The sequence below is a fragment of the Capricornis sumatraensis genome, chromosome 1 (assembly GCF_032405125.1).
Source record: "Capricornis sumatraensis isolate serow.1 chromosome 1, serow.2, whole genome shotgun sequence".
Lineage (NCBI taxonomy): Eukaryota > Metazoa > Chordata > Mammalia > Artiodactyla > Bovidae > Capricornis > Capricornis sumatraensis.
This window is the reverse complement of record NC_091069.1, coordinates 230,150,965-230,166,191: the sequence shown is the minus strand read 5'-3', so window position 1 is coordinate 230,166,191 and position 15,227 is coordinate 230,150,965.

The window sequence follows — 15,227 nt, the reverse complement described above, 5'->3', positions numbered from 1 at the left end:
AGAAACTGTAAAACTCCTAGAGGAAAACATAGGCAAAACACTCTCTGACATAAATCATCACAAGATCTTCTATGACCCACCTCCCAGAGTAATGGAAATAAAAGCAAAAATAAACAAATGGAACCTAATTAAATGTATAAGCTTTTGCACAATGAAAGAATCTATAAGCAAGGTGAAAAGACAGCCTTCAGAGTGGGAGAAAATAATAGCAAATGATGCAAATGACAAAGAATTACTCTCAAAAATAGCTCATGCAGTTCTATACCAGAAAAATAAATGACCCAATCAAAAATGGGCCAAAGAACTACACAGACATTTCTCCAAAGAAGACGTAAAGATGGCTAACAAACACGTGAAAAAATGCTCAACATCACTCATTATCAGAGAAATGTAAGTCAAAACCACAATGAGGTACCATCTCACACCAGTCAGGTTGGCTGCTATCAAGAAGTCCACAAAAGATAAATGCTGGAGACAGTGTGGAGAAAATGGAACACTCTTGCACTGTTGGTGGGAATGCAAACTAGTACAGCAACTGTGGAGAACAGTGTGGAAGATTCCTTAAAAACCTGAAAATAGAACTGCCAGAATAGAAAGATACACATATACCCCAATGTTCATCGCAGCCCTGTTTACAGTAGCTAGGACATGGAAGCAACCTAGATGTCCATGGCAGACGAATGTATAAGAAAATGGTGGTACATATACACAATGGAATGTTACTCAGCTATTAAAAAGAATGCATTTGATTTCATTCTAATGAGGTGGATGAAACTGGAGCCTATTATACACAGTGAAGTAAGTCAGAAAGAAAAGCACCAATACAGTGTATTAATGTATATATGTGGAATTTAGAAAGATGGTAACTACGATCCTATATGTAAGACAGCAAAAGAGATACATAGAAGGTGAGGGTGGGATGATTTGAGAGAATAGCATTGAAACATGTATATTATCATATGTAAAATAAATTACCAGTCCAAATTGGATGCATGAAACAGAGCACTCAAAGCTGGTGCACTGGGACAACCCAGAGAGATGGGATGGCGAGGGAAGTGTGAAGAGGTTTTGGGATGGGGGACACATGTACACCCGTGGCTGATTCATGTCAATGTATGGCAAAAACCACCATAATATTGTAAAGTAATTAGCCTCCAATTAAAATAAATAAATTAAAAAAATTAAGAATTACAATATATAAAATGTGACATTTGGACTTTTTTATGATGAAAATTATTTGGGAGGTCCTATTCTGAAATGACTTATAATATCTTGACTCAAAAGATGCAAAAGCAAAGATCCATGCAAGTCCATTTTAAAAAATGTTTTAAATTGAAGTTTAATTGCTTTACAATGTTGTGTTAGTTTCTGCTGTATAACAATGTGAATCAGCTATAAGTATAAATATATCCCCTCACTCTTGAGTCTCCCTCCCACCCACCTCCCACCATCCCACCCCTCCAGGTCATCACAGAGCACCAAACTGAGCTTCCTGTGTTATATAGCAGCTTCCCACCAACTATCTATTTTACGCATGGTAGTGTATATCTGTCAATGCTACTTTCCCAATTCACCTCACCCTCTTCTTCCACTGTGTCCACAAGTTCATTCTTTACCTGTGCATCTTTATTCCCATGCAAATCCCTACTGAACTCTTTCCTCCTTTCTCCAAATACAGGATAGAAATAAAGGAATCAAGTGGCTTTCTCACTCCTGCCTCTCGCTGATCTGTTTAAGGAAATAGCCCTGGCACTGTTGTGTAGGACAGATTGAGTGAAGAGAGTGTGGAAAGAAGCAAGAGACTGTTTCAGCTGTAGGTGAAAATGAAGATCTGAAGCATGGCAGTTGGCAAGAGAGTTAGAAAGGAGATGCCAGAGAGTGTTTTATGATAATTACTCAAGCTACTGCAAGAGACTGAAAATACTTTTCCTCAGATGATTTTGCAAAGTGAAAATTAATGAAGTCCTCATATGTGAGCTTAGGTTACAAAAACAAAAGATAAGAAAACAAATGCCTTCCTGAACTCCCAGAAATTTACAGACCTTGCAAAATTTACCTCTTCATTTCCAAATAGATTTGAACAAGCTTTTGAATTTTTTTCCCCCCATAGGATCCCAGGTTTGCCTGGAGCAGTACTTTGTAGGACTCGAGATCTGAGGACCCACACCAGGTTCCACGTGCCCTCCCACCCAGCCCTGAAGTTCCCTCCAATTTCCCAGAAACATCAGCTCCAAACAGGTTCCTTCTCCTGGGTTAGAGTGAGCAGTTGTGAGGACTGTTGTGCAAAACAGTGCAAAAACATTGTCTAATGGTGTCACAACCATGCAACTTAAGATGGTGGTCGCCATGTTGAAATATGAGCCCAGGGATACCAGATTTTCCTATGTTTTAATAGAATCCATGGATCAGAATGTTTAGGTGAAGTGACTAACTTATTTTGTGAGAGAAATAAAAAGAACCTGTGAGTTGAACCAAACCAAATACTACCAGGCATTTGGATCAGAGACCCAAGAAAGGTGAGTCTGTGGCTCCAGCAGACCATGACCTCTGCATGGCGGCTCCATCAAGGTTGTCCTCCTGGTGTGTCATTAGATACTCTGTTTGGGCACAATTTAAATTGACTTCCTCCATTCTCTACATTCCCCCGTCTTCAACCTAGACCTCTCCATTGCCTTTTACAAACCCTTGTTTTTCTTATAAATCTGCTATTTCTGTATGGAAATGGGATGGAGCATCCTTGGTAGCAGGCATCATCTTTACTTTAGCACCTATATGGTGCTCTGTACATGCAGATCCCAAAGAGTACATGTCAGATATAGATAATCATCTTTAACATATAAATCACAATAATACAGATGCTATTATTATTCTTATTTTACAGGGGAAATTGAAACTTAGACCATGTGTAATTTGTCCAAATTCAGGCAATATATGATACAACTGAGATGTTTGACTCCAGTGGCTGTCCTAAATCAATATAGATAGCATTCTACCTAATGTCTTCCTAAGATCATTCATTCTTCTGTATTTAATATAACACAAATACTAATTCAGCAAAGTGATTTTGTTGATTTAGCCTTTATATGCTACAACAGAATTAAAAACAGAGGTTAAATATTTTATATAGTAATTTTATTTGTCACAATATTCTGTTAGCATCGTTTCTCTTTATTATAAGTAAACCAGGCCAGAAGGATTAACATGTCCAACACTAATATCTAAGGATGCTAGGATTTGAAGTCTGGTATTTGACCAGAACTCAGTAATCCAATACTCTTTACCCATTTTTTTCTATTTATTTATTTAAATATATATGTGCATATTTATATATTTAAATGTTTCAGTATTGTGTTGATTTCTGCCATATAACAACTCAAATCAGTCTTAATTATATATGTATCCCCTCCCTTCCTAACCTCCCTCATCTCTCCCATCCCATCCCTCTAGGTCATCAGACAGCACCAGACTGGGCTCCCTATGATACACAGCAACTTTTCCCCAGCTATCCATCTTATCCATTGATAGTGAATATATGTTGATGCTACTCTGTCCATTCATTCTACTTACTCTCTCCCTCCCCTACTGTGTCAAGTCCATTCTCTACATCTGTGTCTCCATTTCTTCTCCTCAAATAGGCACCTTATTTTTTTTTCTTTTAGATTCCATATACATGCTTTAATTACTTATTCACTCACTTTTTATTTTCTCTTAAATCAACAGACTATGTGATGACCTGGCCTTTCTTTGACTCCAGAAGTTTCCTTGTCCCTTCTCTTCAAAAAGACAGGTACAAAGCACTAGGGAATCTTGTTAAAACCATGCTTCTACATTGGTTCCCTAGGTACAAAATTCTGAACGCAAGGAAGAAGATGGATTTGAAGACATTTTGTAAATTTTATATTTTGAATAAAAATTCAAAGTATGATGATTATTAGAAATATATGTTGAAGAATTTCTTACTTGATATGAAATAAAAGGAAAACACAAAACTCATGATGATTTAACTAGACAACAATATTTTTTTCCTGGAATGTTTATTTCATATCTAAAACTTTAAGGAATTCAGAAAGAAGCATTGAAAAGTTTTCCTTCAATAATATATCATTATAATATCTGACTTGTTTTCAACAACCTTTGCTTTGATTCTGAATTTATGGTCCTTTTTGCTCTCTCTTAAGAATAGTTTCACTCTGAAGGCATTTGTCTTCTCTAGCCAAATACAATAATGTCATAAAACACAGATCTTTCAGGTTCTATTTTTTTATTTTTTTGCTGAATCTATACAAATTTTGTTTCAATGACAGAAATCTTGAAACTAGAAATCAAAGTATTTGAATCCCAGAAATGCTGTTTTATTAATGTAATTCCAAAATGATAAGCAATTTCATTCCTACGTATTTTCTATGTTCCCTAGTGTATTTTTAACATAAATAATACATTTGTATGATGCCCAAATAGATTTCCAATTTAAGGAAATGAAAAAGATTGCTTAACAAATGCTGAGTCTTGTTCCTTCTAATTCTTTATTTTAATTTCTAAAAGAAACAACGCCAGTAAACAATTTGAACCATCATCTCCTGATGAATTTTGGAAAGGTCTAAAATACACACACACACACAAAGTACTAGAATCCCATTAAAAAAAAAAAAAAAAGCGATAAACTAGACCAAAAAAAGCACTTACATTTAGAGTTGTTTCTTGGCAAGAAAAAATTGTGAAGAGTTTAAATGATGTTAATGTAACTGAAAAACAACATCCAACGGCATGATTCCTTTCAGCAAGCAGTTTTCTGCTAAGATATTATTGATAAATTAAATACTGAAGCAACCATTTGCTGACAGTTTATTTGAATTAGTTTAATAAATATATTCCGAGATATTTTAAGATCTACTCTTTAAAATCAGCCAAAGAAGGCAAAGATGGGTTATCTAAGACTTGTCATTCTCTGACCACAATATAGTATTTAGACTTGAAAATTAAAGAATAACAAAGCAATAGGCCTGAAGCTCTACCTCAACAGAGAATAATACTTAAATACAAAGCTCCAAAGGATTATAAATGTTCCTTTTGTTATAGAGTGTTGTGACCACTGGTTTGTAGCCACATATGCATGCTTCATTCAGTGGTGAGAAGAACTAGAACACTGGTGTAACCATGACAGTGCTATTTTTACTTGAAGTACAGGAGTTTAAGGGGTAAAGTTATGCTAAAGTATCAAAGACTACACTATCAGAAATGAATTGAAAAGCTCAAATCTCCTTATCTTATTAATTCTGTGCTACACAGAGTTATATGCATACATATTTGAGAAATGTATTTGGGGGAGCGAGACAAAGGCATCAAGATAAATTATAAGAAAAGTAAAAACAGTCAAGAAAGATCTCAATAAGGAATTGTAGAAAGGAAGAAAGGATGAAAGGAAGAAAGGGATAATCAAGGAAGAAACAGAGGGAGGTAAGGAAGGAAGAGGGAGGAAGAAAGGAAGGAAAGAAAGCAGGAAGGAGGCAAGCATTAGGGCTGTATAACATTACGTATTGTTGCAGTTACAGAAATAGAGCACAGTCGAATTAGATGAATTAGACTAAGAGCTGAGCTCTCAGGATAAATTGTGAGCATCTCAAGTTGTCTTGGTAAAAGGGTTTTTACTTATTGATACTGAATTAATAATAAGAAAAACCTTTGTAAGATGAAGCAAATAGTAAAATAGTTAACTACACTTTCAGTAGCATTCAATTACATTTTAAAACATTGCAATATATGTAACCCCAGGTAAACTTTAAACTCAGTAACATTTAACATGTTTTATGCATCCTATTATGGAAAGCAGGTATTTCTCTATATTGTTATTGAGTGAGGTATGAAGGATTCAAATCTCATAAATGAACATTATCAGCTAGGATTTTTCTGCTACCTCCTAAAGTTAACGTTAGTCTTTAATGAATATATGAAACAGTTCAACACATGAAAATTTGTTTCTCCATATAGCTCGGGTTTTGTTTATCTAGCATGGTATACGTATACCATATACATAGCTGTATTCTACACATATGGCATTATTGTAATTTTATAATTTGAATTCAAGTGGGAAAATAATGTCATGTAGTAGAACAAATAGGAAATTGACTTTAGAAAACCTGGATTGTCTCATATTTGCTCTTTTCAATTGTGTATACATTGGTGCTCACTCAAATTTTCAGCATCTTGTTGCTTAATTTTTCAGATGAGAATAATAATATCTATTATAATTAGGTTTCATACTTGCTAAAATGACATATATTGCTATATTTCATTTAATGTGTTTGAAAACAAATTCTAAAATAAATGTATTCTCTTCTTTGGGGTTATTATAATTCTATTTTAGACTTATAGCTTAAATTTTATTATCTCTTTTTTTTTGAAAATATATTTGCTGGTTCTTACATTATTAGCTGTTCTGTGATTGGCAATATTATACATATAACCATATGTTTTGATGTATGGAAAACTCAATAAATTTTTTTCTATATTACTACAGACAAACTTTTAAGATACAGCATACATAAGTATAGGCAACTATATTAAGGCATAACATAGCTCAGAAAATTAATGTTGACATCTCAACCAAGTAGGCCAGAACATTAACTGAACTATTTTAATTTGCAGTGTATGTAAAAATTACAAAATAAAATGATCTCCTCTAAACTTCAAATTGTATGTAGTTTTGTTGTTTTTTAGTGGCTGAGCTGGTCTCAACTCTTGTGAACCCATGGGCTGTAACCTGCCAGGGTCCTCTGTCTATGGGACTTCCCAGGCAAGAATACAGGTGTCAATTGCCATTTTCTTCTTCAGGGGATCTTCCCAACCTAATAATTGAACATTAGTACTAAGAAGACCGCTCCTTTAATTTTATTAATATTAACTTGTACTTTCCATTTCACTAAAATAACTTCAAAGATATCAGAAGAAAAAATGAAATGCAATAGCTATGAGGAAAAAAATGGTAAGACTTTTTAAGAGCTGGAACAAAGGGTCTGGAAGGAGGTGAAGAAACACAATGAGTTTCTTAAACACATTAGCATATCTTGTTCTCACGTTGTCTTCAGGTTAACAAGGGTAAGGTTGGCTTTGGTGCTGATCTCCCTTCAGAAGACCTGTAGCGGATACTACAGGACAACTGGATGTCAGACGATTGTACACAAAAAGCCCTATGGGAACCCCAGCACGGGGGATGCACCCAAGGCCAACACCTTTCCCATCGACTGTTGGCGCCAATATTTGAAACCCCACAGCTTTTCCCCAATTTAGCTACAAACAATTCATCTCATGAGTTAAATTTATTTCCAGTAGCCAATTCATCTCATGAGTTAAATTCATTTCCAATTCGTTTCCAGTGATTAGAAATAGGAATATCAACAGAAAGTGTAGCTCAACTGAATATATGCTCAGCAAATTAGAATAATTCCCCCCATTTCCTCATCCTTTCACTTCATTTGAAGAAACCCTCACTGCTAAGGTTTGTGGTTCTTTTTATGTTTCCTGAGAGAATTCAGTTTCCTGCTCTTCTCTGGAGCTCTTGCATCCTCAGCCGCACCTTACCTGCTGCTATTACCTCTGATTCAAGCCTCAGTCCACCTTCCCAATGCAGGTGTGAACCAACTCTCAGTCTGTATGTTGAGACTGTTTCTCCTTGGTAGAAATAGTAACTTTAAAATTTTATGAAAAGGGAGGATATTTTTTAAAAATAAAACTAAGCGAACAGCTATTCTTCTAACTTCATCAGATCCACAACTCACAGGTACTTTGGAGTAAATTTCAAACTCCTTAGCAAACAAACAAGGTTCCTTCTGCTTGGGTCTCTGAAAACCTTCAACCTTATCTCCTGCTCCTTCTGAAGCAATGCCTCTGTTTCAGTCCTACAAACTATACACCACTTTCCCTAGCCACTATGTTATTTTCCTTCTCACAGAATTCTCTCCTCTTTTGCCTGGAATGTTTTCCCATCCCATTCTTTCATTCCCTCCCACACTCAATCCTTGATATCCTTGACAATTTTATTTATAAACATATATATATAGAATTATCTTTATATATATATATATATAATTTTGGTAATTTTGCTCCTTTGTTGTATTAGACAGCCTGCGTTAATTTTCTAGACTTCTATTCTTTGCTCTCACATTTTCAATCTCCTTTTTTTCTCTTGCCAAGGATGTTTCTTAGCTTTATCTTTCAGCTGGTCTATTGAATTGTTAATTTATTCTATCATACTTTTGTAATTTCAAGAGTCTTTTTTTTTCCCGTCTCCTTTTATAGATCTTTCTGTCCTAGTTCCCTGATACAATGTCTTCTCTCTCATCTCTCTGAAACTATTAATCATGATTATTGATTTTCTAAGTTTTCTTCTGCTTCTAACATAATGTGCCAATATGTTCCCCAATCATTTTTTTTTAGTTGGTTGTTTTTGTGGTGATATTTTTTCTGTTTGTTTCTTATTTTGTTTTTAAAATTGTATGCTTAGAGACTTAAATAACCTACTATTCTTTTTCTCCATTTGTTTATTTCATTGAGTCTTAAAAACTGAATATTTTAAACTGAAGTATTAAGATGCTGAGTAAAGATTAAGAGGAGAGTATAAAGGCTGGCTTAAAACTCAACATTCAGAAAACTAAGATCATGGTATCCAGTCCCATCACTTCATGGCAAATAGCTTGGTGAAAAGGGGAAACAGTGACACTTTTTTTTTTCCTGGGCTCCAAAATCACTGAGGATGGTGACTGCAGCCACGAAATTAAAAGACTCTTGCTCCTTGGAAGGAAAGCTAATACAAATCTAAACAGTGTATTAAAAAGCAAACATATCACTTTACCAACAAAAGCCCATATAATCCAAGCTATGATTTTTCCAGTAGTCATTTATGGATGTGAGAGTTGAACCATAAAGAAGTCTGAGTACCAAAGAATTGTGCCTTAGAACTGTGGTGCTGGAAAAGACTTGAGAGACCCTTGGACTGTAAAGAGATCAAACCAGTCAATCCTAAAAGAAGTGAACCCTGAATATTAATTGGTAGGACTCATGCTGAAGCTGAAGATCCAGTACTTTGGCCACCTGATGGGAAGAACTGACTCATTTGAAAAGACCTTGATTCTGGGAGAGATAGAAGGAAGAAGGAGAAGAGGACAGCAGAGGACAGGAGGGTTAGATAGCATCACTGACTCAATGGATATGAATTTGAACAAACTCCAGGAGATATTGAAGGGCAGGGAAGCCTGGTGTGCTGCAGTCCATAGGGTTTCAAAGAGTTGGACTCAACGACTTAACAACTGAATAAAACAACATTAAGATGCTGATGGGAAGGTTTTATTTTTTTTTTCCATGACTGGACTATTCTACAGATGATCTGACAACTTTATGGGGAAATTGAAAAGTCAGAATCTGTAGAAAATTTATTTTTGGCTATTCAGTTTCCCTAGAGAAAAATCATCCTGACTTTACCCTGGGAAATAGAAGACTGATTGCAGTTATTTGAAAGCTAAGTTGTGCGATGTCAGCTGAGTCTCACTATTACGTAAAGAGAATGCGTTAGTCACTCATTCGTGTCTGACTCTGCAATCCCATGGACTGTTGCTCACCAGGCTTCTGTGTCCATGAAATTCTCCAGGCAAAAATACTGGAGTGGGTAGCCATTTCCTATTCCACAGAATCTTCCTAAACCAGGGATTGAACCTGGGTCTCCTGCAGGCAGATTCTTTATCATCTGAGTCACCAGGGAAGCTTTTTGCTGTTACATAAGGTCTCATCATTCATTCCCTAAAGTAACACTACAGGGAAAATAAATTATTTCAGGTGATTTTTTAAAATTTGGACATTCAAAGTATGTTTTTTTTTTTTTTTTCTCTTTTATCACAATTGCCTGCAGTCCAGCAGGAACATCTCTTCCCAAACGATGCATCTATAATAGAGAAATTAATCAATACTGTTCTAAAACTGTTATGACCGTTTCAGCATAAAATGCACAACACTTTGTTATCCTGGAATTATTCATATTTTTAAGTTTATAAAATTTTTATATTTTAGATTATATGTTTATTCTGTTGATAAGATCACATATATAATCTCAATTTATTAAAAGGATACATTTGAGGAATTTATAGAGGAATTTGATGAAAGTGAAAGAGGAGAGTGAAAAAGTTCTCTTGAAGCTCAACATTTAGAAAACTAAGATTATGGCATCCAGCTCCATCACTTCATGACAAATAGATGGGGAAACAGTGGCTGACTTTACTTTTGGGGGCTCCAAAATCACTGCAGATGGTGACTGCAGCCATGAAATTAAAAGACGCTTACTTGTTGGAAGAAAAGTTATGACCAACCTAGACAGCATATTAAAAAGCAGAGACATTACTTTGCCAACAAAGGTCCATCTAGTCAAGGCTGTGGTTTTTCCAGTAGTCATGTATGGATGTAAGAGTTGGACTATAAAGAAAGCTGGGCACCAAATAATTGATGCTTTTGAACTGTGGTGTTGGAGAAAATTCTTGAGAGTCCTTTGAACTGTGAGGGGATCCAACCAGTCCATCCTAAATGAGATCAGTCCTGGGTGTTCATTGGAAGTACTGGTTTTGAAGCTGAAACTCCAATCCTTTGGCCACCTGATGCAAAGAGCTAACTCATTGGAAAAGACCCTGATGCTGGGAAAGATTGAGAGCAGGAGGAGAAAGGGACGACAGACGATGAGATGGTTGGATGGCATCACCGACTCAATGGACATGTGTTTGGGTAAACTCCCAGAGTTGGTGATAGACAGGGAGGCCTGGCGTGCTGAGGTCCACGGGGTCACAAAGAGCTGGACACAACTGACAGACTGAACTGAACTGAACTGAATAGAGAAATTAAGAGGCTGGCAAACCTCTCTCACACACAGCACAAAGATGAACAAAATTGTTACAAACACACATATTAGAGTTTTGGAAGTTGACCAAGGGCTGACAAACTGAGAACAATTTATTCACAAACTCCAGTAAGCCTGACTTCCCTTGTGGCTTAGACGGTAAAGCATCTGTCTACAGTGCAGGAGACCTGGGTTTGATCCTTGGGTTGGGAAGATCCCCCGGAGAAGGAAATGGCAATCCACTCCAGTACTATTGCCTGGAAAATCCCATGGACAGAGGAGCCTTGTAGGCTACAGTCCATGGGGTTGCAAAGAGTTGGACACAACTGAGCGACTTCACTTTCACTTTTCAGGTAAGAGCAACAGGAGTGCAGGTTGTTTTCGCCCAGATCAGTTCCACAGCTCTGGGTGGAAGGAATTTAATGAAGGAAGAGCTGACCTTGAATGCTAGTGAACTTGTTTTCAGAGGAAACTGGTGTCCAGTGGAGTAAAGGGAAAATATCTGTTCAGTAAAGTTTTCATTAAGAATGGCAAATTTGGTAGAAAGCAAATATGGAGAGCCAAAGCTCAATTAGTTTGAGGTTTCTGTACTCTTTGAGACAAGTAGAGGACCAGATGAAAATTTAATATGAAGATCCTGGAAAGGAGGGGTTCATATGAGGACTAGACAAGGTCTTCATGTATCCCTGGCTGACTGGTAAACTATGTACATGTGTGATGGGGGACGAGAGAATCCAGACAGAAAGAAAAATCTGACATGGAAGCATTAAAATTTCCCGAACTTTGGATGTAATCCTCAAGGTACATATAAATCAATTTCCAGAGAGAAACATTATGGGCTTTGGTGATTGAGCACAATCTTTGCCCAATTGTTGCCTGACTACCAACCTATAGCATTTGGAAACATGTGAGGTTTCAGACTGGAAACGTCTGATAAAAATATTCTAAGGCTGCACAATTGTTATCAATGCACAGCACTATGATTCTACTGAAATTTACTGTACATTGTGCTGTGCACATTTACAGTAGTTACATTTTATATTATGTAAATCTTTTAAAAAGAGGTTTCAAAATGAAATTTCCTTTTAATATTTTTATCAGTGAAAATTTCACTTTAGCATTTTTTCCTTTTATATTTGCAGGGTGTTTATTCCATGTAGAAAATCATTTCTAAGTTCTTGTCTTCTGAGCATCATATTTTTTTTTCCACTCAATTGCCTTGCAGAAATCATAAATCTCCAAGGTAATAATTCCTTTTCTAAAAAGAGGTTTACAAAAACAAAGATTAATTTTCTCATGTTGGATAAGAATTATTAACTGTTAAAAATGCAAAGCTTCATTTTTTTCCTTGTGATATTACTTTTTCCCCTCAGGAAGCTATACTACAAGAGTTCCAGAATTTATCAGCTACCTTACCACATCTTAAAACCTTGCCTATTTACAACTGCACGGTCAGTCTTCCAGTCTGTAGTAGGCTCCAGGATCTCTCAGGATCCCCTTTTGTCCTTGATTTGACATCCCAGCTAAAGGATCTGTGGATTCTTTGTGGGGACTAGGTCCCTGTTCTTCCTTTGGACTATTCATCTCTAAGAATTGCTGGGAGTTTGGAAAAGCAGACTGGAGGCATGACTTCAGGAATAATGATTAAAAACCATGCCACAGAAGTAGCCTGACATCAGAAAAATCTACAGTGGGGAAGTTGTAGTCATTTGAAATTAGTTGAAAAGATACATGAAAAAAGTACCTAGTTGATTTAGAATGCACATAACTTTAGGTTTCAATGAAACATGGAAAGATAAGCAAATTTTGAGTTTGTTTGAGATTGAATGTTAAGAAAGTAGTTGGACAGATTTTTCTGACTTGATGGTATCTAGAGATGTGTGTTTAAAGGATTAATTACAAAATGGGAGATTAGAACAGCATGCCTCACATGATGCCAAAAATTCAGTAATGCATGAGTGATGGATTATGAAGGAAAAAGAGCTAGGATTTGAGCTTGGTTCAGGATTAGGACTGGGAAAGGAAGGAATGAAGTGACTCTGCCTTTGCAAGACAAGGAGGGCACCACTCTTGGTACATTTCTTTTATTTGAAAGGATGGAAGATGACAGATTAGATTTGAAGATGTACTGGATGAAGTTTTAAGAAACTTCAGTCAGATGGTTTATATCAGATAATTACTAAAATTATTAAGCTGTTACAACGTAGTTCAGTGCAGTTCAGTTCAGTCGCTCAGTCATGTCTGACTCTTTGCAAGCCCATGAACCGCAGCACACCAGGACTCCCTGTCCATCACCAACTCCCAGAGACCACCCAAACCCATGTCCATTGAGTCGGTGATGCCATCCAACCATCTCATCCTCTGTCATCCCCTTCTCCTGCCCTCAGTTTTTCCCAGCATCAGGGTCTTTTCAAATGAATCAGCTCTTCACATCAGGTGGCTAAAGTACTGGAGTTTCAGCTTCAACATCAGTCCTTCCAATGAACACCCAGGACTGATTTCCTTTAGGATAGACTGGTTGGATGTCATCGAAGTCCAAGGGGCTCTCAAGAATTTTCTCCAACACCACAGTTCAGAAGCATCAATTATTTGGCGCTCAGCTTTCTTTACAGTCCAACTCTCACATCCATACATGATCACTGGAAAAACCATAGCCTTGACTAGATGGACCTTTGTTGGCAAAGTAATGTCTCTGCTTTTCAATATGCTGTCTAGGTTGGTCATAACTTTCCTTCTAAGGAGTAAGCATCTTTTAATTTCATGGCTGCAATCACCATCTGCAATGAATTTGGAGCCCAGGAAAATAAAGTCAGCCACTGTTTCCACTGTTTCCCCATATATCTCCCATGAAGTGATGGGACCAGATGCCATGATCTTAGTTTTCTGAATGTTGAGCTTTAAGCCAACTTTTTCCACTCTCCTCTTTCACTTTCATCAAGAGGCTCTTTAGTTCTTCTTTACTTTCTGCCATAAGGGTGGTGTCATCTGCATATCTGATGTAACTGATATTTCTCCTGGAAGTCTTGATTCCAACTTGTGCTTCCTCCAGCCCAGTATTTCTCATGATGTACTCTGCATAGAAGTTAAATAAGCAGGATGACAATATACAGCCTTGACGTACTCCTTTTCCTATTTGGAACCAGTCTGTTGTTCCATGTCCAGTTCTAACTGTTGCTTCCTGACCTGCATACAGATTTCTCAGGAGGCAGGTCAGGTGGTCTGGTATTCCCATCTCTTTCAGAATTTTCCAGTTTATTGTGATCCACACAGTCAAAGGCTTTGGTATTGTATTAAAACTGTTTTACATGTAATTAACTATTTTTTCTGCAAAGAGCCAAATGTATACTAGTATTTAGCTTTATTGTGTATTATGCTAAGTTGCTACAGTTGTGTACAACTCTTTGTGAACCTATGGACTGTAGCCCACCAGGCTCCTCTGTCTATGGGATTCTCCAAGCAAGAATGTGATTGCATGCCTTCCTCCCTGGGATCTTCCCTACCCAGGGATCAAACTTGCATCTTTTAAGTTTCCTGCATTGGCAGTCAGTTCTTTACCAATAGCACCACCTGGGTAATCCCCCTTATGTATAATATATTCATGGAAATACTTGTTATTGTTTCTTTAAACTGTTTAACTTTCCTTTCTTTTTCTTGACAGTTGTTCGTATCTGATGACATTTGATTTCCTCTTTTCCATTTTGAATATCCTTGAAGTGTTATTTAAATGTCTGAAGCAATGAAGATTCTTCCAACTTCATATTCTAGAATAGGATTATTTCAAGACATGGGCTGTATCTTCCTTAGAGCCAGTCCATATCTTTTTCCCCACCCTCTCTGCCTAACCATTCAATTACTGCAAAGCAAAATTTACACTTGATAATTTATTACTTATATTCTGTATCTATTTTTAACAATCATATAATTTATATTCAATCATTACTTTTATTTGTCCATGACATTTTGTAGGATGCTTAAAGTTTTGCCCTTTGTCCTTCTAACTTGTTTCATTTGTTATCTTTGCACTTAATGACAGATTTATGAATCCCTGCCTGATGTATGAAAGAACACCAAGAATGAATGGCTTATTGTGAAGAGGGTAGTGATGCAAGATTTAGTGACCTTCACTGACATTTAATAATATACTCAAATGTTAAAAGGTAGAAAACCCCCAGTACTATTAAAGCTCTATCTCAATAGGCACAAATTCAATGGAAATGTATTTTAGTGTCACTTCCACTATCATCATAATAGCTCACTGGAGAAAACAGAAAAAGAATCATTAGTCACACTTTATCCACCAGGTTTTGTGGTGCAAACGACTTCAATGGAAATGTCTCCTATACACACTTCTCTAATTTCT